This window comes from Sus scrofa, chromosome 2 (genome assembly GCF_054392235.1).
Source record: "Sus scrofa isolate SSC_HxYL_T2T_F1_AM1 chromosome 2, Sscrofa_HxYL_maternal_Yorkshire_Landrace_v2.0, whole genome shotgun sequence".
NCBI lineage: Eukaryota > Metazoa > Chordata > Mammalia > Artiodactyla > Suidae > Sus > Sus scrofa.
Window position 1 is genome coordinate 122,042,993 of NC_139384.1, and position 27,449 is coordinate 122,070,441.

Here is a 27,449-nt window from a genome sequence, read left to right on the forward strand (position 1 = left end):
TTTGATACAGCTCTAGCCAAGGAAATAAGTGGATATTGGTGGTTGGGGTATCTAAGTCAGATTGTAAAAGGAAAAGAGACCTACAGTCAAGGTATTGCACTGAACAATCAAAAATTTGTTAAGGTAACTGTAATGTGTATTTTTACCACAGCAAAATAAAAAAAAAAAAAAAAGGACACATAAGTGGAAAGCTTTTTTTTAAATTGACTTTTATCTGCTCTTCTTTCTTGGAAAAAAAATTGTAATGCTAAGAGGTAAAGGAAAAGGTGTGTAGCATGAGAATAAATAGGAAATAAGAATAAATCTGTCTTCTTGATAAACAACTGTATTTATTAGCCTTTATTTTTTGCCTCCAGATTTGCTGTGTGTGAAAATAAATAAACACAAATAAATAAACAGCCTATTTTGTTAAGCTATCAAAACGCATATGTGTGTATGTGTGTGTGTGTGTGTGTGTGTGTGTGTGTGGTTTTTATTAAGGATCTAAATTCAATCCAAGTTTAATCCTAACAAGACATCTAGACACAGTAGAAAGTATTTTGGTTTTGGCTTTGATTTTGGTGTAGGTATTGCTTTTGAAAGGAAGCAAATCATAGTTTTGAATGAGATGCAATTAGAAGAACTGAAACACAAGCGCAGGAGATGACTATCATTTCATAGGTAAGAAATGGTAAAAAAAAAAAATGGATTATATTCTAAGTACAGAAGGTAAATAAAACTTGTTTTTGTCTACTTTTGTTCATTCTTACAACTACTAATATAATTGTAATTTTAGTTCCTAGGCAAAGTCAATAATAATCTTTATTTATATTATAGTAAAAATTTTAATGAATTACTCCAAAAACATTAACCATATTTTAATTTTCTCAAATTATTTAATTACCTAAATACCTATATTTTACACCACTTATCATGTTTGGATAATCTAGTGAGTGAGTCAGCGATATTGCATCAATCTGAGTACGTAATAAGGAAATTAGTTTGCTTTTATAAGTTTTCATAGTAATTTTATGATATAAATTTAGATAAATTTTAAATTTATTTTTTATAAGATTCAATTACATACAATTCTTTTTTGTGTAACTATTAAAGAAAGTTTCTGTAGTTAAGATCCAGGCATCTATCCTAAAACTGAAACCTTAAATCCTCAGGGATTCTTTAGTTTGGGGTTGAAAATACAGATAAAAAGGGCCAAGTATAATGTGAATACTTTCCAAACCCTGAACAATTCAGTGAACCTACCAACTTAACATTTTACTTTCTTTTGATATCTAGGGCTGTTTTGAGACCAATTTCTGTGGTTTCATTTGGGTTCAGTGTCTAATTTTTATGCCAGTTTGTGAGAATGAAAAAATGAACTAAACCCTAGAGAAGCTTCCAAACCCACAGAGCTGAGCAAAGAGTACGGATTTTATTTTGAGTTTCAGGTTTCCCAGGGTTTCAAATGAAAGGAAACCAAAGGCAAAATGCAGTGGACATGACATTTGTGAACAAAAAACCAATATAAAGTTTGCTCTAACTGACTCAGTGTGGTTGGAGTTACTTTCATGTTTCCTATAGAAGGGTCTTATTTTCTTCCGCTTTTATCTACTCTCCACAATAATCAACAGAAAGGATGTTTCATTTAGCCATTCTTAAGATTTATCTTTGAAAACAAAGGTTCTTGTAGCCTGCTCTCATGTTTACTCATCAAAAATTTTTTAAATATTATTAGTTTTCTTTACTAAAAATCCTTTCTGTTTTTTTTTTTTTTTTCTCTCTCTCTCCTTTATTCTATGTTTAAAACTATTAGGTAACAAATAGTATTTTGAAATACTGTGATCTATTAGTTTAATTCATCTCTAAAGAATTAAAATGTTATTTTAAAATAGAACAGGAAAGCATTATAAAATGAATTTTAATGCAAAAAGAACTAAGCCAGATGTATGTAGTTTTGGCATACAAATGTCAGCTGCTCATTCTGTAGAAGACAGTGTCCTGGACTCCTTTGTCTCTGACTTCTATATGGTCTTTATGACCTTTATTGTAATTAAAATTAAGAGAAAAAAAGAAGACTGAAAGTACAGATACACACACACATACATATTATAGAAATAACACAATACAAGGTCAATCTTCAACATAGTAATATTAGGATGTTAGGCTCTTAAATTTGGCAAAGAAAAACTTGTATTCTCAATTGGATAAGAATAGCATCTGTTTATGGGTCTTGTATAAATTGCAAGAAACTTATTCTTGTAAAGAAAAGAAAGAGGCTTTCAGAAATTGACTCGCTGGAGACTACCAGTTTTATTTAAATCAGTAAATTATTGAAGATTATTTTAGCATCTATGAGAATCCAAGAGATGTAAAAGAATGAGGTGCAACAGTCTGCATTTTCTGACATTTGACACTCTCATCCTGTCATTTTTTTTAACCTCATCATTTGTTTTGTGTTCTATATATACTTTTCTCCTCTGTAAATATCAGCACAGAATATCACTCAGATACTGACATGATATTCAAACATTTGTCTTAGGTAAAACATTTTCAGATTAGCCTTTTGAATATAACTGTCTCCATTCAGATTACATTTGCCAGTCTGTAAGCCATTGCAAACTAGATTTTATTAAACAAAATGTATTCATTCTATATCAGAAGTTTTCTGTGAATGAAAATTTTTTTTCTAGGTTCTCTGTAGCCCCTCAAAAAGGAATTTTGATTTTCAGTAGATTTGGTAGTTTTTTATCAATTTTGTCACCATTATTTTACTGATAGAAGAACTAATAGCTATGAATATCTAAGCAGAAGCTTTGTTTGTGGTACTGGCTTTCACAGCCAACATTTTCTTCAGAAAAGGTTATAATTATAAGCCAATACTTACTTTGTTTTTCCCTCTAGCTGCTAGCAGGAAGTTTAACTTGTCTTTGAGGGCTTGTCAAATCAAAAACACTAACATTGTTTGCTTTTCTTAATATATATATTTTTTTTACTATAAAGGTCAGCTTGGCTGTTTAAACCATATCTTATTATACATTTCCCACTGAAAAAAAAATAAGCTGAAGATAATATCAAATGACATTTTTAAACCTTGCAAAATACAACAATATTTTATAAAAAAAATACACAAATTCCAAATGCTAACAATGAAAGACTGGCATCAAGAAACATATTTTAAAGAAACTCCAGCATATTTACATCTTTCATATTTGACTACAATCCACTCTGTCAAAGTTTTCCAAAGATGTGAATTGAGCCTAATTTCTAAATTAGCACAATTAGTACATTTGGTAATTGAATCCTGTTGTATTTTAAATAATTAAGCTTGCAGGTTATATCAGCCTTTAACAAATACTAATTAAGTAAAGTGAAAAGATTTCTCTATTTTAAAACACGTGAAAGTCAGGCAAACCTTGCAAATTTAAACATATTATCACTATATAGGAGCCACTAAAAACTTTGTAAAAGGCACCTTGATTATTTTACTGAAGAAGAATTTATATTTAAAAACAGAAATATATAAGATTTTCTCCGTTAACTAATGTCCACCTTCTTTCTAGTCATCGATAAATCTGAGAGATAGCGATTAGCTATTGAAATCACTAGTATTTTCAAAGAACTGGGGGTTTTTTGTTGTTATTGTTCAGTTCCAGTCCATAACTTTAAAGCAAAGGAATGTACTTTTTGGCAAGTACACACATGCCTGATTTAAAAAGGTCTGGGTGGAAGAATGTCACTGGCTAAATTAGCCTGATTCCTATAGCAATTGATCCCTGAGTATCCATCTTTTTTTTTTTTTTTTTTTTTTTTTTTTTTACCGTTACTACATCCCTAGCCTCGGATTCCTTAATTTCATTTTCTATTAAAGTATGCCGCCTGATCTATGACACTTTTTAAAAGTAGTGTTCTGGGCCTGTACTTTTTAAATTTAGTTTTTATCTTTTTATTTGGACATGATTTCAGACTTACAAAAAAGCTGCAAGAATAATGAAAAAAATTAAAAATTAAAAATCTTGCATACCCGTCACCACCCAAATAACCCAAATTTAATACAGTGTATTATATGTAATATATGTATTATATGCAGACATACGTAATTTATTAATGTATATATACAAGAGCACATGCATATATATATACACACACATATATATGTATTTATTGGTAGCTGATATTTTATAATTTATATCCCCTATTTAATGATATATATGTATATCCTCCCACTATTTTTGGACAATCATTTTCATGACATGATAGTTATTTTTCCTAAATACTTCCACTTGTATTTCTAAGGGTTGAAGGCATTCTCTTATATAACTACATGAAAGTTATAAAAAATCAGGTAATTAATTTGATAAAATTCTCTAGTTGGTAGCCAAAATTCAGATTTAATTCATTTCCCAAGGTTTTCTTTAATAAAAAAAATAAAATTCCAGGTTGTGTACTGCATCTGGTTCTCATATTTCCTCAGATTCCTTGATTCTGAAATAGATTTGCAGCCCTTGAGTCTCAGCATATTGCTATTTTTAAAGTACAGGACAATTATTTTGTAAAATATCCCTCACTTTAGGCTTTACTATTGTTTTCTCATGATAACACTGAGGTTGTGCAGTTTGGACTTGAATATCACAGAAATTGATGTTACTGTTTCCCAAGTTCATAGTACCATGTGGAATATGAGGCTTGTTTTCCCAATATTCATAATATTAATTCAGATCCCCTGGTTTATCTATTTATAATTCTGCTTGAATCAAATATGATTGTTGCCATTATAATTTGATCATTACTTCCACATTTACTTTGTAGCCTTATACTACAAGAAAGAACTTTCTATTTTCCTTATTTGTTCATTCCTTTGCTTGTTGGTTTACTTATTAATCATTTATAATTCTTTACTATATTGATATATGTTTTGTTTGAGTTTTTTCTTTTACCTTTAGAGTAGGTCTTGATATTTATTTGAAATATGATTTGATTAATTGTTGTTTGTTGAAATTACATTTCAATTTTCCCCATACCTCTTTTATTTATTTATTTATTTATTTATTTATTTATTTATTTATTTTTGGCTTTTTGCCTTTTCTACGGCCACTCCTGTGGCATGCAGAGGTTTCCAGGCTAGTGGTCTAATCGGTGCTGTAGCCACTGGCCTATGCCACAGCCACATCAATGCCAGATCTGAGCCACATCTGCGACCTACACCACAGCTCATGGCAACACTGAATCCTTAACCCACTGAGCAAGGCCAGGGATTGAACCCGCAACCTCATGGTTCCTGGTCGGATTCGTTAACCACTGTGCCATGACAGGAAGTACCATCCCCATACCTTTTTTAAATATATGAAACATTACTAAAATGTATACTCAAAAAAACTGTCACTTTCCGTCATTTCTTTTTTTTTTCAGCTTTAATATATAAAATTGTTGTAAAAAACTGCATATATCAATAGACACAATTTGGTGAATTTGGACATGTGTATACATTGTGTTGCCATTACCATAGTAAACATAATCATCACCTCCAAAAGCTTCCTTGTGTCTGTGTATGTGTGTGTAAGTTTTAGTGTGTCCATGTTAAGATCTGAAATTGTAAAATTCCTAAAAGAAAACTTAGTGGAAAAGTTCATTTTTTTCTTTTGAGTTATAAATCTCTCCTTTGTTAAAATGTGCTGTAAGTTATTCAAGTACCCCTATGCATAAACATACTTATTTCAATAATTTATAGTTACAAATAATGTTACATTAAATTGTATGACATTTTCATTTAAAAAAATTGTGATTAGTGTATCTGCAGGTAAATTCCTGGAAGTGAGATGGATGGATCAAAAGGTGAATGTGTGTGTCCTTTTCATAAGCAGTATACTGATTTGCATACCAACCCCAAAAGTATGACACTGTCTCATAACACAGCCTCAGCAAAGGACTATGTTGTTTAACATTTTATATTTTGTCAATCTGATAGATAAAAACAATATTTCAGTGTAGTTTTAATTTGCAGTTCTCTGTTCTGAGTAAAGCTGAACATCTTTTCATAAATAACGTATAGCATAAAAATGAATGATTTACAACTGCACTCATAATGTTGAACCTCAAAAGTATACTTTTGAATGTAAGAAACCAGGCATAAAATAGTATATTCTCCATTATCTCATTCATATGAACAATAAAATGTGTCAAAACTAGTCTGTATTATTATTAATCAGGACAGCAATTATCCTTGACAGACATGGAGTGACCACAAAGGATAATGATGACAGTTCCCGAGATGTTGGTAACTTCATGTTTCTGGTCTAGGTGTTTGTTTCATGAGGATGTTTGCATTAGTAAACTTTCTTGAGCTGCAAATTATGATATGTGCACCCTTCTGTATGAAAATTTCAATTGTTAAAAAACACAGTGGGCTTAGATTGACGTGAATACTAGATATAGAATTGAATATTAAAGAAAAATATCAAATATGAAAGAAAAAAATTTATGATAGTTGACTATTATTCTAACTTATTTCTGTTTCACAATTATAGAAGAGTATTGCCTTATAGGTTATATTCATGGAGTGTTCAGACTAGAAAACTGTGTGTGTGTGTGTGTGTGTGTGTGTAATTGAAGCATTTAAATCCTATTTTCCTTTCTGAGATCAGAATACTGGGCTTACCCAATGCTCTTGTCATCAAGCATGAGGAATGCCACTGACAAATCTGACACTGGATCACCTAGGTGTGAAAGTTAATTCAAAGAAGTTACAAATATAAGGTAGACACAAAGTTTCATGATAGTCTTCCTGGTTGATAAATCCAAAATTTAGGTTACATTTCATTTCAAATTGTTTTTTTGGATAAGAAGAGAATAAAAATTGGAAGCAGATTCCCCTCCCCCTGCCCTTCACAGTAACATCTATCTGTGTGTATATGCATGGGGTTCAGTATTCTTAGTCTTGCATGAAATTAGACATAGCTTCTAAATGGAGGAGGAACCTAATGTATAAGCAAGAGTGTGTGTATCATTATACTGCTCAAAACAGTATTTCACAGATGTCTGTCATCTGAGTGCCATCTTCAGGACTTTTGCCATATCTAGCACCAATTCTACCACATTAAAATTATTTACCTAATATTTATCTTTAAATAAATTCACTAGAAATACATTTAAAAGGAAAATATATGTTATAAAAAATGGGAAATATAACTTGCTATAAATAGGAAGTGTTATTAAGATAAAAGTGATGAAAAGCATATTATTTAAAGAGACTTGGTTTACTTCTTAGGAAAAATAAATTTAAGTAAAGCTTTAAATTGAGACTTTTTCCTTGAAAAGATCTGAAAGGGATTTAAAAATAAAGTGATCACAATTTGATTGACTTTTATTGAATAGTGGCTCTGAGCAAAGCCTAAAATCTCATCTCTTCACTGTTGTGGGTTGCACCTTTTGCAGAATCTCTGCTCTAAAATAACTTCCAGGATACAGGCACCTGGAACTTTTGCTTACCAGCATGACTTTCAAGCTGCTATTTCATGGTGATCCTCAATCTTTATTTGCCTCTGGGTACCTGGTTTTCTACCTATTGTGGATCCATTGTTTAGCCTTTTTTGCCCAGCTTCATTGAATCCCTGCCTCTTTCAGTCCTAGCTTCTCTCTTCTGTGCCCAGTAGCTGTTGCCCAAAGTCCTTAATCTGAAGTTTTGGACTGATATCTGACAGCTATTTTCTGTAACTGAATTCTCAAAAGGCACAGGAGGAAAAAAAAAAAAAAGGGTTCTCTAATGTATGCATAGCTGTCATTATGGTCAGATTTTGTTTTGACAGAGTCCTTAGCCTTGAATATTTGCAGGCTTTACTTTTGCTTCTATCTTCCTAGTCCATTGGCCTTAGGAGCAGAGGGAATTTATACAAAGTGAAGATGAAAGAAGGGTCATGTATAATTCTTAGAATCAAACCAGAATAACAGTAGGTAGCTATCATTTCATGCTTCACTTTGACTTTCTCTATGGAGAAGATCAGAATATGCTCCTTTGGTGTGTAGCCCTGATTCCAACAGAGCCGGGTCAACAGTGATAAGCAGTGTACACTCTGTTGTTGGCAACATGCTTGTCAGCATTACCAAGAGGAATTTTGTCATAGAAAGTGATTACTTAAGGCAAAAGAAGAAAACAGAATTCTCATTCCCAGTCTTAAACTGGTAGGAGAACTAAAATGAAGAAAGAAAATTTTAGAAGACCAAGTAACGTGGAAAGTATTGCAGTGAGCAAAGCCCAAATGTTCTAAAGCTCAGTCAATTAAAGAACATGCTCAAAAGGGATATCGACATGCATAAGCCCTTTGTGTAACCTGAATGCTTATGTGGATGAATGATATATTTTAGAAATGGCAAAGGTATGGAAAATGCCTTTTCCCATCTAAAATTTCCCTCTTCTGTGATTTATTAGACCCTGTCCTCTAACTGTAATTGGAGACCTTTTCATAATACTTCCAAAAACTACATTAATGCAAAGCAGGATGGAATCCACTGAAGAAAAAATATGATATTATTTTGTATGTAACACATACAATATGACTATTTAGGAAAGAAAAATAGTCAAAAGTAGAGCACATAATTAATATAGTATATCCCCAAGGCAACAGTTGCATAAAGCTTTTTAAAGCCAGTGTAGAACAGGGATTTCTCACACCTATATTTCTGGCCTTTCAGAAGCTGGTGTTGTTTAGTGGACTCTGCCATGTATCAGCTCTAAGCTTTGCTCCACTTTTCAAAGGAAAATCATTTTTGTTTCCAGAATATTAAGGTTATTTTTTTCTTTTTCCAGTATTTCTTTATTTCATTTATTAAATAATATAAAAGAAATTATCAAAAATAATTTTTAAAAAGTCAAGAAAAACAATTTAAAAAACAGTATCTTCCTACAAAGAGACTCTCTCAATGCTTTCATTTATTTATCTTTTGATCTCACATTTTCAGACTTTTTCATAGTATTGATATATACAACCTGATAATTTTTGAGATACTTCTTTTTTTGACCCTAAAATTTCCCTATTTCCAAGAGGTAGCATTTTCTGTCCTTTCATGATGCAAACAAGTTTTGTTGTAGAATTGTCTTTTATTTTCAAAAGTCTACCTATATGGGGAAGAATGAGGATGATAAAAAGAAGTTGCTGAAATATACATGAATCATGTAAACCAGTGGAGCCTGGGTTAACTCTCTGGCAGTACTGGCAGGGAAGGAGTCAAGCCTCTCTCTGGAGGCAATGCTGCTTGATGCATTAGAAAGTTAGATGCTACACCAAAGGCCTGAAGCCTAAGGTTCTCACTGCCCAAATGAGACAAAATAATAGATCAGAAAGGATCATGAAAGCCAGAACATAGGCTTACCCATTGATAAACATTGCCCATGAGTAGTTACCTCCCTGAAATTCTCATCTACTCTAAAGCAAAACCACATAGATGGACATTGAGACAGGAATTTTCACAAGACAGGATTTTTTCTTTGAGATGAGAGTCTGGAATCAAAAATAAGCTGATTTATAGAAGATGAAGAAACACTCTCAGTACACCAATATTGCCTGTATACCTATTTATGTAGTAGGATTTTTATTCTAAAAAGTTTATCTCTCTACTTAGTAATTTAGTAAGTATTTATTAAATATTCATTATGTATAAAACACCTTGCTAAACATAGAGTGAAAACATAAATCCGTGTACAATTCTGCTATTGTTAAATAGTTCCAGTGTAATAAATAAAATTTTAGATAATTTTATTTTTTTCTTGGTCACACCCATCACCTATGGAAGTTCCTAGGCCATGGATCAAACTCACACTGCAGTTGCAACCTGCACTGATGAAGATTCTTAAATTGCAACGCCACACTGGAACTTCCTAGATAATTTTAAAGGCCAAACTAGAATTCATTTCATATTTATACAACATTCTATTTAATCAGCTCCATATTGGCTTAATATTTAGGCAAGTTTTAAATTATCTCTAGTTTAAAAACAAAAACTCTATATTTAATGAATGTTATACAAGAAAGGTCCTGTTAGCATAAAGGATGTTCCATCTATTTCACAAAGTGGAAGCTATAATTCTTATTTTCCTACAAGATCTCATTATGAATCCCCCCTTCCTCCATCTCCACTGAATTATCTCATATCTTTCTCAATTTAAAACAAAACAAACAAATAAGGAGTTCCTGTTGTGGCGCAGCAGTTAACAAATCCAACTAGGAACCATGAGGTTTTAGGTTTGATCCCTGGCCTCTCTCAGTGGGTTAAGGATCCGGCATTGCCTTGAGCTGTGGTGCAGGTCGCAGACATGGCTCAGATCCCGCATTGCTGTGGCTCTGGCGTAGGCCGGTGGCTACAGCTCCGATTAGACCACTAGCCTGGGAACCTCCATATGCCACAGGTAGCGGCCCTAGAAAAGGCAAAAATAATAAAAAATAAAATAAAAAATAAAAAAAAATTAAAAATAAAACAAAACAAACAAAATGACATCCACAATAACCCCAAACTCATTTAACTCCAGTCTTCTACCATAAAACTAAGTCCTTTTCTATTCTAGTAGTATTTCCATTTTTATTCCATTTTTACAATGACTCCGTTGTTACACATCCACTCATTACTCAGTTCATTCCAATATGGTTCCCCTCTCCTTTACAACATCAAAACAGTATCATTGCTCTAGATCACTGAATCTAGTCATTCCTCACTTTCACTGTATTTAGTTATAAATATTGGTTACTTTAGGAATTCCCTTTGTGGCTCAGCAGTTAACAAACCTGACTAGGATCCAGGAGGATGTGGTTTCAATCCCTGGCCTCACTCACTGGGTTAAGGATCCGGCATTGCCTTGAGCTATAGTGTAGGTTGCACATGTGGCTCAGATCCCTCATTGTTGTGGCTGTGGCTGGCAACTGTAGCTCTGATTTGACCCCTAGCCTGGGAACTTCTATATGCTGTGGGTGCGGCCCTAAAAAAAAAAAAAAAAATGGTTACTTTATGCTCACTGAGACTCTGTCTATTGGCCATTAGCTTTTCTTTTCCAGTGTTTTCTGGTTTTCTTTCTGGGTGTGTGACCATTATTCTCAACTTCTGCTGCAGAAACATGCACTAATATTTACGTTGGAGTCCTCAAAAAATTCAAGTTTCTAGGTCTTCTTTTCTTATTTTTCATCATTCAGAAAAATCTTTCATGTTTATACTTTAATAATTATGAAGTACTCAGGAAACATATATTGATATCTCCACTGCAGAACTCCCTTAGAATTCTAGCCCTGAATAACTCAAGTGAATTCCTGACACAGTCACTTAGAAGTCTCTGAAGCAACTGCTTCACAAGAGCTACAAAATTGAACTCTCAACCTCTGCGCCCCAGAATCTACCAAAATTCTGTCCTCAGCCATGGTTTTCTAATTTTTTTCTGACTAGGCCCATTGTCTTATAAGTCATTTCAGCAATCCCTGAAGTCACTTTTAAAGAATACCTCTCCTTTCTCCCCTAAATCCAACCCACAATAAATTCTTAGGATTTCACACCTTATCATGCTTGAGTTCATCTGTTTCTCTCCATCTGCTCTGCCCTACCTTAATATAAGTCAGTCACCACTAATTTACGGAACAGGATCTGCCCACTAAGTGGTTTTTATAATCTTTCCTTGACTCTCTTTAATCTATTCTTTACACAGAAATTGGAGGGATACTTTCAAGAGAAAAATTGGGTTCTATTACTCTATTATCTGCTCACTGGATTTCTATTGTTTTTGGATTAAAACACACACACACACACACACACACAATCAAAAAAACCTACTTCTAAGATAGTTTGCTGAGGTTCCAGCCTCATCTTTCTTTCACCTTCTACTTCTCCACATAGAACATATTTCAATTTCTTAAACAGAATATTTCTTCGTCAGTCCTGGACCTTCCTTGCATGTACTATTCCTTTTTCCAAACTCTTTGCCTTGTTCAATCACATTCTATTCTTTACATCTTAGCTTCATGTTACTTTCTCCATAGAAATAATCCTTAAAGGAAGTAGAGAAGTGTTTAGTAGCACCTTGTTCTTTAACCTCATAGAACTTTCCTCTGTTTGCAGTCATGCACCTGTTCATGACTGTTGAGTTCATTCTCATTTACCCTATTAGACTGCAAGTGGATTGAGAGCATAAGCTACATTTGATTTTGCTTTAAAATAGATGTTCAGTGACCAGAACATTGCTTGATACATAGTAGATGCTCAGTATTTGCTAAGTACATTACAAAATTACTATATCCTTGAAAATTTATCCAATTATTTCCTTAGAAAAAAATTCTAAAAATGAAAATCTATCTTATAGACTTAATATTTTTAAGACTTTCTGAAAATTTCCAAATTGCCTTCCTGTAAATATTTACTACCTGCCTAAGAAAGTCTGAGAGTTCCTTTTATACATCACAATGACTATTCTGAAATTATCATTCATTTAAAAAAAACCATGGAAGAGTTTCCCAAGTATCTCTTTTGCTAAGGAGAATGTGGAAATAACTGCATTTGTGGACCCCTATGGCTTTTCCTAACTTGAATCTAAAATTCTAATTAATGGTCAATAACAGACAAAGTTACCCTGAAACAGTAAGGGGGTATTTACTTCAGAAATTTCTCAATTTCTAGAATATCAGGACATATGAGGAAAATAAAAGGACTATCTAGGGAATCCTACACCCTCTTCGCATCTCGACCTCTCATTCTCAGTCTCAGAAGATCACTTCCAAAGGCAGCATTCTACCTCCAGCCTAGTGGCCTTGAAGTTTACTCCCCAAGCGACTTCTGTTTAAGACCATGACTGCTATGATATTTCTTGCCATAAAAAGCTTCAGCTTTTCTTCCTTTCTTTCTTTCTTTCTTTTTTTTTTGTCTTTCTAGGGCCACACTCATGGCATATGGAGGTACGTAGGCCACCAGTCCAACCAGAGCTGTAGCCAACTGCCTACACCAGAGCCACGGCAATGCAGGATCCGAGCCACATCTGCAACCTACACCACAGCTCATGGCAACGCCGGATTCTTAACCCATTGAGCAAATCCAGGGATCGAACCCACATCCTCATGGATGCTAGGAGGATTCGTTAACCGCTGAGCCATGACGGGAACTCCTTCAGCCCTTTTTTTATGAATATGGATGAATCTTCCTTATGTCCTTTTTTCTCTGAAAACAAATATTATCAACAAAAAATAAGCCTTTCCCTACATGATGTAAGTAAAACATTATACCTGTTTTCCTGTAAATTTATTTACTTATAATTACTATTTTAATCCACATTTTAGCTATTACTTTATTATTTACAGTAGAAAATAATGTGTAAAACCAAAATGAAAGGAAGGAAGAAGGAAGGAAGGAAATGAAAATATGATTCAGCAAAGAAGTTGGGAAATAGGCTGTGCTTGTTTTAGAAACTAAAAACTTGGGTAAATAAGACTATGATGTATCAATTGAAAGAGATCATCATTTGACCATCTGGGTCATGAAAGATCAAGTCTGTTTTTAGGAGATTCTATAAGGAAAATAAAAGTTGAGAAGTGTTCTAAACAAATGAAAATACTGAGTATTACTTGCAGTAATAATAACAATAATAATAGAGTATGTCATCTCTACAATGCTTTATAGCTCACATAATTTTTACAAGCATAATTTAAATATCACATCTATTCTGCTTTTTCTCTTGTTAACATTACATTTACTTTCAAAAAATAGTTGAATTAGATTTTATAGAGAATGGTTCGTGCATTAGGACTTAGGTCTAATTTTCCTGGCTTCAAGTCCAATGCTCTTTCTTTTATACCATAAATTCCCAAATCCCGTATCTTCAGTCAAATTTCATTACCACTCCAACACCCATATCTCCACAGGTCTAGACATCAAAGAAGTTTCTTAGGTGTTTGATCTCCAATTTCTGAAGACATGAGGAAAGGACAAACTGCTGACCTCACCATTATGGTGACAACTCATGTTCATTTAATGCCAAATCTGGTGCTAAGCACTTTACACATATTATCCTATTTAGTTCTCAAATTCATACTATAAAATGGATGATGTCACAGCCCATAGTTTATAGATAAGTAAATTGTCTCAAGTAGGTTATCTAAGGTCAATCAGTAAGTCCTTTTATGGATGGAATATTATTTTGCTCAAAGTTAAACTCTGAATGATTTTCTCCATTGCTTCTATATATGTTTTCTACTATTATTTCCTTAATTACTTATGTATGTTATCTGTTAAATAGGCATTCTTAGAAACTTTAAAAACCTGTTCATCTTTCCTAAAATATTTTCTATGGAGGGAAACGTTTTCTGAGTTCCTAGTTATAAATCGAAGTGAGAAGTGTATACAATTAGTCCTGGCATCTATGTTTACTACATATCCCTAAAAAAAATTTGGATTTGAAAAGAAGTAAAGACATAACTATCTTTGATACCTGGGTACTATCCCTACAAAAGTTTCACTGCATTTGCAAGTATTAGGAAGAAAGAAAAGTAAAAGGGTCAGAGCAAGAATACATAGCAGCTCAGGAGGAAATATTTAGGTTGTGTATTATAATATATATATTTATATTTTATATATTTTTAAATTTTTGCACATAGACCCTCTAAATGTCAACTGGATGTAACTTTTCACTGCTCAATTCACTGCAATATAATGACATAAAGTAAAGAAAGATTAAAGAATAGATCATTAGAGATGGAGTTTTTCATGATACAAAATAAACAGGAATTCCTGTTGTGGTACGGTGGCTTAAAAGGATCAGGCATTGCCTCAGATGTGGCATAGGTAGCAGCCATGGCTAGGATTTGATTCCTAGCCTGGGAACTTCCATACACCACAGGTGTGGCCAATAAATAAATAAATAAATAAGTGGAGACCTTACTTATTCCTTCGATTCCTGTTTTTCTGTTTCCTTACACCTTATACCTAGAATACAATTCATTGAAAATTAATGTTGACTTTATCCTCACATTTACTTAGTTGGAAAGAGACAGAACCATCTCTATTAGGACCAAATTACTTGGGATTAACGTCTATCATAGAATAGGTGATGGAAATAAAGAGGCATTGAGGAGACACACATGCAAGTATAGTAACAGAAATTCCTGCTTCTACTGGTAGACAACCACTTAAAGACACCATAAAAGACTAAAAGATTAACACAGCTAGTTTTTCTAGACAAAATGCACACTACCAGATAGAGGTGGTTTTTATAAATTAATATTTCACATGTTACCTAAAACTACATATTTAAAAATAGTAGGTAAGGAGGACATAGAAATATACCATCTCTTAAAACTGATGGATTGTGCTTTAATGTATAGTAATAGCTCTTTTCCGTACAATACAATCTGTATAAATTCCCCTTACATTCTCAAGACCATAAAAATAAAGCAAGATTTCTTGAATTACTTGGACCTGGCAGGTACAGAGAATCACCCTCTGGAAGCTGGAAGCCTGTTTAAGCTTCACAATTACAATGGCTAAGTCTTGCTGATCTCTGGGCCATTGGCCCAACAACACTGGATTATTGAGGAGGAAAGCCTACATAATCCATGTAATGACATGACCAACCATGTCCCTGATATAGCGGGGCCAGTACAAGCAAGCACAAAAAGAGAAAGAGATATGATTTGTTCAGATTTTAGTCTTGTTCAGAATGATAATACAATCCACTTTAATTTTAGCATACCTACACATTTTAGATATTATGATTTCATATTTGTATAACATATCAGGAGAAAGGAGCTTTCAGAAATCTATCCTATTCTTAGGATTTCAAAATGCTTTATTTCAGTCATCTATAGCATTTATAAAACTGTAGATATTAGACATATACCTGTTGACTTAACCAATACTGCACAATTGCCAAGTTAGAAGTATCTAAAGGGAGGTTTCAGAAATGTTATGTAGACTGTTGAGAGTCTAGTACTCAATAAAGAACATTCTTTAATAATGGGTCAGTAGTGTAGTTCACCAAAAATTACTCTAGTTGAAAAAAGAAAAGAGAAAAGTGGTGAGGGAGAGTGCTCATTCTACACACATCCACACTGTGTTTCTCTACATGAGTGTCAAATAGTTTACTGTTCTCTAAATGCATTATTTATCATGTAAGGTTATCCACATTATAAACAGACTGAATGGACTGTCATTTTCCATGTTGTGTAGGTAATTATTAGACTAGAATCATTCAGCTCCAAACTCAACCATCTACACCAGTGTAATGACTTCTTCCAGTTGACTCCCCATTTAGTTCTGCTAGGAGATCTTTGAGGATACTGGAGGGGCTCTCCCCTTCCTATTTGACTGCTGTGCCTGTACAGTCACTCAGCCAGTTTCTTAATTCCTGCAGAAGCAGTTGTGTCTAGCTATCAATTCTATTATTTTCTCCACTCCAGAACCACTCTAACCTCAGCCCCTCAAAGGAACCAGTAGCAACTGGGCAGTACCCTCTCTTTGGTGGTCTGTTAAGGACTACCTTCAAATGCTCATTTTCCTTTTATTTATTCACTGGAATGGTACCTGCTCCCTGCTATTCATTGTGTGTTATCTTGGTGTTCCTTTTTTGCTGGCTACAGTTTTCTAACACCTTTGTAACCAAATCCCTACTTTAAATTATTTCTGTTAAAATAGTTAATGTGGATTCTATCAATAAATTGATACATACATAACATCAATTTAAACTAATAAACCTTGAATTTAAATGTTTCATAGTTAAGAAGGATTTAGATCCCAAGTTAGGAGACAGATATTATTTGTGCTTGCCTAATTTTAAACAAGATAAAATGTATATTTTGATTTTATACATGAAGTGAAATAAAAGAACATATACATGTATATACACACATATATGCAGATGATCAGTGTATTACTTGTCCTCACAAAATTATTTTATAGGTAAAATATTATATCCAAAAGGCATGTGAAAAGCCATATGTAGGCAAATGCTAGATACTACTATAAAATAAATCTTCTAAATTGACCAAAATTCTGTGTTCATTTTGATTTTCAAATTTCAGAATTTTATGTGTGTGCATTATAAGAAAATATACCCTAATTGTTGATATGAATTATTTAAATGGATACAACATAGAATGTTTATAAGTAATCAAATAAAAATAAGTTAAATTTGAATTAATAAAATAGGTATGAAGTAGTAGGATTAGACTGGATCACATATCTTTTTTTTTTCTTTTTCTCTTTTTTTTCTTTTTTTTCTTTTTTTTTTTTGGCCCTGGATACTCTGGAAGCTAATATTCAGGAAGTAGGAAAATTAGGAAGAGTAGAGAACATGTTTTCATGGAGCTAGTATGAAATATAGCTAATCATGAGGGAAATTCAAATCGGAATCACATGGAGATATCACCTTTTACCTGTCAGAGTGGTCACTGTCAAAAAGACAAGAAATAACAATGTCAGCGAGGATTTAGAAAAAAGGGAATGCTAGTACACTGTTAGTAGAACTGCAAATTGGTTCAGTGACTATGGAAATAGTATGGAGATTCCTCAAAAAATTGAACAACTATATGATATAATTCCACTTCTGGGTACACATCCAAAGAAAACTAAAACACTAGCTCAAAAAGATACATGCACCCCAACGTTCATAGCAGCATTACTTATAGTAGCCAAGATATGGAAGCAACCTAAATGTTCACTGATAATAGGTAAAGATGAGGTGTATATATACATACATGGAATATAGTCTTCCCTTTTTATTTACAATTTAATTCTTACCACTTAGCCACACTCTTAGTTCCTTCAAAATTTTACGTCCTCACTGATAGTGCCTTTGCTCATGCTCTTTGTAATAGTTTGACCCCATTTTTGATGTTTCACTGCTGACAGCTTTCAAACCCCATTTTCCCTTCCCCTTTCTGCCCCACATCCGAGTAAGTTGATTTAAAAAAGGCTCAGATGCTTTCTACTTTGCACCTGTGGGAAATCCAAAACACACAAATATTGGCCTGTGTGTGGGAATTTTAACCTCAGTCCACCTGGTCACCACCATAAAATCCCAAGCCAGTCTTTTCAACCTGCTCTTGTGTAATTCTTGGATCTGGCCAAGACTCTTATCACACTTCTTTCAGAGAGCCTGGTACTGTGAGTAGTAAACCTTTTCATGCCCTCTAAAAACCTGGATTGCATTATTAGTCTCCACATCTGAACCAGGTTTTGAATGTGAGAGTCCATTCTGCCTCTACAAGGTGGCACAACTACTGGCACAGGGAACAGGGAGTTTAGGCAATGACCACCCTTACTGGGGATCTTTTTTCTCTCTCTTTGATTTGCTAACTAGCTTCTGTATTTGTTGATTAGCATGTTTTTGAGTTGTGTTATGGCCTGCTGGCAAGCTTGTATTTTGATTTGTGCTCTTCTGTGGTACATTAATGGGTTCTACTTTACCTCTGCTATAGACCCATCCCAACCTAAATCAGAAGTTATGATTGGTATTTAGGGACAAGAACATGGGAATGAACCCCTCCTCGAAGTGATCCTGAGTAATGTGGTTCTATTTATGTCTCTATATATCTCTCAATATTATTGAAATTTCTTATACCATTTAATCAACAGCAGGTAAATACACTGCAGTCATATATTTGGCTAATATGTTCTATTCGGTGCCTAGCTCAATAGACTCTTAGGCCACATCTGTGGCATATGGAAGTTCCAGGCTAGGGGTCCAGTGGGAGCTATTAGCTGCTGGGCTATGCCACTGCCACAGCAACACAAAATCCTTAACCCATTGAGCAAAACCAGGGAATGAACCCATATCCTTACAGAGCCAACATCAGGTCTTTAATCCCCTGAACCACAATGAGAACTCTCAATATGACTTTCTTTCTTGGGCTACTCTTGCAGTACATCAACAACCTTCGTATCACATACAGTATTGCAGGAAAAATCCTAACCACAACAGAACTTCTCTGAGAACACAGGTTTGATATCACACTGAAGACATCCTCTGCCAAGGAAATTCCTTTGACATACTCATTCAGGACATATCAATATTGACAAAGGAGCTCACAAAAAAGGGATGGGTCTTTGCCCCCCACAGTGCAAGGTCTTGTCACCACAGTTGAATTCTTGAAAATTATTTGATAATCGAAGTCTGCTTCACCCCTGACACTGCCAAGAAATAGTTACTGGCCCTCTCAGCACGCAAAAATTGAAAAGAGCCCACTGTCTTTTAGGCCTTTTTGTAGTCTAGAGACAATACATTTCTGAATTTTACTTATTTTTTTTTCCTTAAATTTTACTTAAGCATATCCAGGCTGTTACTTGAAAACTGGCCTATTTGAAATGAGCCTCCCCTACAACAAAGTCTCCAGAATTTGTTCAAATTGCAGTACAACAACATTCCCATTTGTGCTCTCAAAGACCAGTTTCCTATTGAGGCTTTAGAAACCTCATGTTAAGCATCTTGAAATCTCTGGGCCACTCATGATGGCCATAGATTGCCCATGAACTACTGGTACAAGAAACTCTCCTCAGCCCTAGTCTATATACCATTAGAGTGTGAACTGCAAGCTGCTAATGCACTCTGCTGTAAACAGAGGCTCTTATAGGCCCTGAATATATGACCCTTGGTACCAGCTGTCCATTATTCCTTGCAGCACCTCCAAGCATGGCATGGTCATCAAGATCTCCTTACTACAAGACAGAGCCAAATCTGGGCCCTCTGGCATATCCCGCCTATAGGAAGGTGTGGCCTCTTCTATCTTCAGTCTCTTGCCAGATGCCACGATGCTCTATAATGAGATCAGCCCTTACAAAGCCATCTTGGCTACGGAGTGAATAGCAAAGGGAATTCATATCCTTTTAAGAACTGTGTTGCCACCACACACATGATGGAGTTCCTTGGAGAGCTACTGTTCTTCATCTATCAACCAGGCTATCCATAATCTATGATGGGACTGAAGGGTCAGCATAATTGGTTAAACTTTAGACAGTATATTAGCACTGGATGCCCTGGCCAACAACTGGTTCCCATCTGTACATTTTTGCAAACTCAAACTAAGGCCAATGATTTAGCTGTCTTGTGTGTCCAAAAACAGCAACAACAATTCCTTATTCAAGCCACAATATGGTACCACACAAAACAACAATGAAGAGCTTAGGAACATCATGTATATGGGGGGGGTGTTTTTTTTTTTTTTTTAATTGTAATAAAAACACATAATAGAAAATTTACCATCTTAATTATTTGTAAATGTACAGTTCAGTAGTATTAAGTATGTTCACACTGTTGTAAAATATTTCCAGAACTTTTTCACTTTCAAATCTGTAAATCTATATGCATTAAACAGCACCCATGCCTTTTCCAAGCCCCCAGTAAACAGCGTTTTGCTTCCTGTTTCTATAAATTTAACTACTTTAGATATACATCATGTAAGTGAAATCAACAGAATTTGTATTTTTATGAATGGCTTATTTCACTTAGCATAATATCCTCAACATTCATCCACATCACAGCATGTGGCAAACTTTCTTCTTTTATAAGGATAATACTACTTGGTATGTTATGCAACATTTTCTTTATTCATTTACCCATGTGTGGACATTTGAGTTGCTGCCATCTCTTGTCTATTGTGAAAACTGTTACTCTGAATATGGGTGTGTAAATATCTCTTCTTTATCTTAACTGCTTTTGAATATACACCTAGAAATGGGAATACTGAATCATATGGTAGTTCTACTTTCATTTTTTGAGAAACTTCCATATTGCATTGCATTCCATAGTGGTTGCATCATTTTGACAGGGGTAGCATAGGACAGTTACACAGGCAGTTGTAGAAGTCCCCGTAGGGGACCATAGATAGAAGAGGAAACCCAGGGAACTTTAGGAGACCACTATAGGTAAATAATCACTCAAGAAAGATATCAGAACATCATTAAACAAAGCAGGCTTGCTTAATTATAAAACTATGGCAGTCCTACTTTGACCTCAGAGAGGCAAATACTCTCTTACAAGATAATAAGGAGGAGCTAGTGATATATGCCTGGTGCCTACTCAAAGAATGAGGAAGAAGGTAGTCTCTTCCCCTTCCCCACTTTTCTTGGATTATAAAAATGTGGACCACCTAATCCTCAGGGCAGAGCCTCCTGGACTGCCTGCTTGCATCCTTCGGAAGTGTCCTATCTTAATAAATCTATTTCTTGCCTCTCAGTTAGTCTTTCAGTAAATTTCTTCTGCACTGAAACACAAAGAACCTGAGCCTCATTAAGTCCAGAACCCAAGTGAATGATTCTAATGAAAAAACTGTGGGTTCAAGTCCCAGTCTGGGTTTTGGCTGGGTTTAAGTCAGTGTTTCAGTTTCAATTTTAGAGTCTGACCAACAGTGTACAGAGGTTTCAATTTCTCCATATCCTCAAAAACACTTGTTAATATCAGTGTGTGTGTGTGTGTGTGTGTGTTAATAGTATCTACAACTACTATAAAGTAGCTGTCCTAATGGGTGTGAAAGAATATCTCATTGTGGTTTTGTTTTGCATGTTCCTAGTGATTAGTGATGTTGAACATCTTTTCATATGCTTGTTGGCTATTTATAGATCATCTTTGGTTTTCTTTTGGGTTTGAACTCTTTTTTTTCCCTCCCTCTTCATTTATTTCATTTATATTGATCCTTCTGGAACCACAGCTAATGTATTCATTTAAGCCATTGGTCATTGTTGTGCATCCTCCAACATTCTCCATCTTAGGCTCAATGCTCATGCAAATATAACTGTTTTATCTTCCTTTATGTAAAACTAAATGAAGAAGACACAACTACTGCTTACTCACTACTGTGCTTGACACATTTTAGATGACTTTCTGACCTGATTGTATGAGTCAAGAATTTTTTCTCCTGCTCTGCTGGAGGCAAAGACTCCAAAAGAAATTACTAAAGTCACTTTAAATTAATTACCATCATTTTCTTGTCCTGTGGGCATCCCTGTTATTGGGTCCAGAAGGGGAAAAAAGATGGTATTGTGACAGTGCTAACTTTAATTTAGCACTTATTCTTTTTGAAAAACTATATTAAGTGACATTTATTATCAATGATTGTTTGGAAAAAAAGGTTCTACATCATTTCTAGATTGCAAATGAGAAATGAAGCTTCAGAAGGCAAACTGCTTGTATAAGAGCACACAGCCAGTGTGCAGTGGAGCAGTGCCTTGCACTAGGCAGTCTGGCTGCAGAGTCCTATTGTGTTGCAAAGAAGAGACGGACCAGAAGCAATCGATGTTTTCCTTGAAAAGGGTGTGGAGCTGTGCTATTATTCAACAGCTGACAGAGAACAAGTGAGTTCAGTGTTTATAAAGCACTTAAGGGCCAGAATTATAAGCTTCTGTGAAAGCCTAACAGAGTAGAGTAAGTTTTATACATCTCTTTTAAGGCTAAAACTAAATGCATGCATTGTTTCTCCATTAAATCAGCAGTTGAAACATAATATGTAAATTACATTCTCAAAGGGTACTTCTTAAACCATGTGTATAAGATTTTTTTCCATCTGTGTATGAATTAAAATAATTTCTTGCCCCTTTGCTTATATTAAATGTGAGTAAGCTCTGAGGCAACTGTGGCTATTTCTACATTTTGCCAAATATTTCTGTCAATTTAGTAAGAAAAATGTGCTCAATTACTCAGATGCTAATTCTTTAGGAAAGAGAAGGAGGGGAATTAATGATTCACAGGTCAGATTTGTCTCATTGCTTAATTTCATCAAGTTGTAGATACTATTAACATTTTTATTTTATTTTTATTTATTTTTTTCCACTGTACAACATGGGTCAAAGTTACACATACAAGTACACATTCTTTTTCCTTCCATTGTTCTGTTGCGATGTAAGTATTTAGACATAGTTTCCAGTGCTACACAGCAGGGTCTCATTGTAAATCCCTTCCAAGAGCAATAGTTTGCATCCCTTAACCCCAAGCTCCCGATACATCCCACTTGCTACCTCTCCCCCCAGGAAGCCACAAGTCTATTCTCTTAAGTCCAGGAAGCCACAAGTCTATTCTCTTAAGTCCAGGATTTTCTTTTCTGTGGAAATGTTCATTTGTGCTATATATTAGATTCCAGTTATAACTGATATCATATGGTATTTGTCTTTCTCTTTTTGACTTATTTCACTCAGTATGATAAGTCTCTAGTTCCATCCATGGTGCTGCAAATGGCATTATGTCATTCTTTTTTATGGCTGAATAGTATTCTATTGTGTATATATACCACTCTTCCTAATCCAATTGTCTGTTGATGGACATTTGGGTTGTTTCCATGTCTTGGCTATTGTGACTAGTGCTGCAATGGACATGTGGGTGCATGTGTCTTTTTTAAGGAAAGTTTTGTCTCAATATATGCCCAAGAATGGGATTCCTGGGTCACATGGTAGTTCTATGTGTACATTTCTAAGGTATCTCCAAACTGTTCTCCATAGTGGCTATACCAGTTTACATTCCCACCAGCAGTGCAGGAGGGTTCCCTTTTCTCCACACCATCTCCAGTATTTGTTATCTGTTGACTTATTAATGATGGCCATTCTTACTGGTGTGAGGTGGTATCTCATGGTAGTTTTGATTTGCATTTCTCTAATACTCAGAGATGTTGGGCATTTTTTCATGTGCTTGTTGGCCATCTGTATATCATCCTTGGAGAGCAGTCTATTCAGGTCTTTTGCCCATTTTTCCATTGGGTGATTGGCTTTTTTGCTGTTGAGTTGTATAAGTTGCTTATATGTTCTAGAGATTAAGCCCTCATCCATTGCATCATTTGAAACTATTTTCTCCCACTCTGTAAATTGCCTTTTTGTTTTCTTTTTGCTGTGAAAAAGCTTTTCAGTTTGATGAGGTCCCACTGGTTTATTTTTGCTCTTATTTCTGTTGCTTTGGGAGACTGACCTGAGAAAATATTCAAAAGGTTGATGTCAGAGAATGTTTTGCCTATGTTCTCTTCTAGGAGTTTAATGGTGTCTTGTTTATATTTAAGTCTTCTAGCCATTTTGAGTTTCTTTTCATGCATGGTGTGAGAGTGTGTTCAAGTTTCACTGGAACACAAATAAAGTCTGTGCTTTTATTTACAGTCTATTTTTTTTTCTTTTTTTGTCTTTTTTAGGGCCACACTTGTGATATATGGAAGGCTAGGTCGAACTGGAGCTGTAGCCACTGGCCTACTGCCATAGCCACGGCAGAGCCAGATCTGAGCAGGAGTCTGCAACCTACACCACAGCTCACTGGCAATACCAGATTCTTAATCCACTGAGCGAGGCCAGGGATCTAACCTGCATCCTCATGGATGCTAGTCAGATTCATTTCCACTGAGCCACAACGGGAATTCCCCTCTCTATTAAATTAAGGTCTAGATATTGCCTATTTTTTAGCCATTATTGTCATCAATCCCTGTGATAGAACCATGCTGGCTTTTTTTTTTTTTTTTAACCAAACCTTCTCTATCTCAAAATTCTGTTTATCTCAGTGAATCCACTTGTGCTGTTCATATTATTCCAAAAACCCTCTCTCCACCAATTGCCTATTCTTAATTCTTTTTCAGATTTCAGGAAAATCTTTTCAGGATATCCATACACCTTATTTTACAAGGCACCCCAGGGTTTTCCCATTATATCATTAATCTTGGTTAAGAATAATTAACATGAGATCTAGCCACTTAAGAAATTCGTACATGTACAATACTTTATCTTTGACTATATTTACAATCTCGAACAGCAGATCTCTCGAGCTTATTTATCCTACTCAACTGAAATTTTATGGCCACTAATTTATCTCTTCCCTAGCACATGGAAACCATCATGCCACAGTTTGAGTCTATGAACTTAACTCTTTTAAATACCTCAAACAATTGCAATTATGCAGTATTTGTTTTCTTGTGACTAGATTATTTCATTTAGCATAATACCCTCAAGGTTCATACATGTCACATATTGTAGAATTTCCTTATTTTTTAAGGCTGAATAGTATTCCATTGTCCATATGTATACTACATTTTGTTACCCATCTTTTGCTAAATATTTACTTTGTTTTCATATCTTTGATTGTAAGAAAAGTGCTGTAACATACCTGAGAATACGAATATCTCTTTGAGAACACAATTTCAGTTCTTTTAGATAAATACTAAAAAGTGAGACTGTGGTACAATATGGAAGTTCTAACTTAAATGTTTTTAGGAACCTCCACACCATTTTCCATAAAAAACACTTTCTCACCATTTTACATTCTCACCAACTAAGTGCAAGGGTTCTAATTTCACCACAGTCTCACCAACATTTGCTGTCTTTTGTTTTTTTGATAAATAGTCATCCTGACAAGTGGGGAGTAACATTTTACTGTGATTGTGATTTGCATTTTCCCAATTATTAGTTTATATTTTCAATCCACATCTTTCTTTTGAGTTACATCTTCACATATTCAACTGATATCTCTATTTGAGATGCCCAATATCTGGATCTTAATTTAACATCTTCCTCCATAAAACTGCTCTTTCTAAACCTTTTCTATCTCAGCAAATGTGATCACAACTGATTCATTAATGGAGGCAAAATACACTTTGAATGTTTACTATAATTATAGGTAATCTTTTTTGTAAGTATTAGTGACAGAACAATTAATAAGGCACACAATTTTCTACCTTTAAAATCTTACACCTAAGAATTGGGGGTAAGATGGGAGAATCAAGTAAATGAGTAAGTAAACAATATAAATACAGATTGTGATACATACAATGAAGTGAATAATCAGGGTGCTATGATTTATGTGGTATAGTTATGCCACATCTAGAGAGTTTGCATTTGAACTGAAATGTGAATGACACATATAGGGAGCCAACAGACAGACTCTACTTGTCAGCTCCTTCAGTGTTTGCCTCAGCTATAGAAATTTCCTTCTCCCAAATTGCATATCCCCAGAAGAACAGGCAACCAATAACCAACCATAGTGAAAATTAAAAATAAAAAATTTTGACCTCCATGGGACAAGTCTTGTCCTCTACTTACAGGTGTTTCCTAGGGTTTTTATTGCTCTGAACTGCAGCTTGACTTCTTATACTGCCTAATTCTGTTTTGTCCCCTCTGATCCACAAATGTCAATCTCTAATAAGTATCCTACATATTCCATTTCTGTGTATATTTCCAGAAGGCAAACCTGTGATCACATAACACTTGATGAGGACTTTTATTGAGTGATACAGAAAAAAACAAGGAAAGAGAAAAGATGAATAGTAATGAGAAAAAAGAAAGGAGAGGATAGAGGTGAGAGGAAAAGAGGAGACAAGAAAGATTAGAGAAAAAAATAAAGAGAAGAGAAGATGAGAGAAGCAAAGAGAATGGTAGGGGAGAAATAAATTGGAGTGGAAGAAAGGTTAGAAAGAGAAGTCAGAATCAAGCCCTGGTCCAAGGATAAAAAGCTTTAAATTTTAGAAAAAGGAGGATAAACAATGATGAAAATAGGACAATACACACACACACAAAAGAACAGAAACAATCAACTTCCTTACCAGTGAAACACTTGCTCATGACAATAAACTGAAAGACATTCTTGACAATTTTATTTGTATCGTCTCACATTCCATAATGAAGTCTTTTCAGTTTATATCTTCTAAGATGTATTTATCTCATCAGTTTATCTACCATCTATCTATCTATCTATCTATCTATCTATCTATCTATCTATCTATCTATCTATCTATCTATCTATCTATCTATCTATTTTTTGGCTACACCCAAGGCATGTGGAAACTCCCAGGCCAGAGAGTGAGCCCATGCCACAGCAGCAACCTCAGCCACCACACAGAATAAACTGGATCCTTAGCCTACTGCACCCAAAGAAACTCCCAGTTCTATTTATGCTGACCCCACCAATACAAACCTCATTCCCTCCATTATCAATGTTCCTCACCAGAGTGATGATACATTTGTTTTGACTGATGAACCTATATTGACATCATTAAACCCAAATCCATAGTTCACATTAAGGTTCACTCTTAGTGCTGTACATGCTATGGGTTTGGAGAAATGTGTAATGACAAGTACCTACCCTAACAGTATAACACAGAGTATTTTCACTGTCCTGAAAATCCTTTGTGCTCTACCTATTCATCTTTCCCTCCCACCTATTTCCAATCCCTAGCAACAACAATTTTTACTGTATCCATAGTTTTGCCCTTTCTAGCACGTAAAACAGTTGGGCTCATCTAGTATATAGCCATTTCAGGTTGGCTTCTTCCATTTTATTATATGCATTTAACTTTCCTCCATGTATTTTCATAGCCTGATAACTTATTTCCTTTTAGTGCTAAATAATATTCCAATTTTCTGGATATACCACAGTTTATTTATCTGTTCACCTACTAAAATACAATTTTATGTTTCCAAGTTTTGGCAGTTATAAATAAATCTTTTATAAACATTGGAATATAGGGGTTTTTTTGAACATAAGCTTTCACCTGCTTTGGATAAACAACAAAGAACACAAC

General features: G+C 34.6%; 1 long non-coding RNA gene across 6 annotated transcripts in view; it reads right to left on the reverse strand.

Annotated features, from left to right (window-relative positions):
• LOC146405666 (uncharacterized) overlaps positions 1-27,449 on the reverse strand; it is a 435,623-nt gene that overhangs the window by 235,090 nt on the left and 173,084 nt on the right. The window lies entirely within an intron of this gene.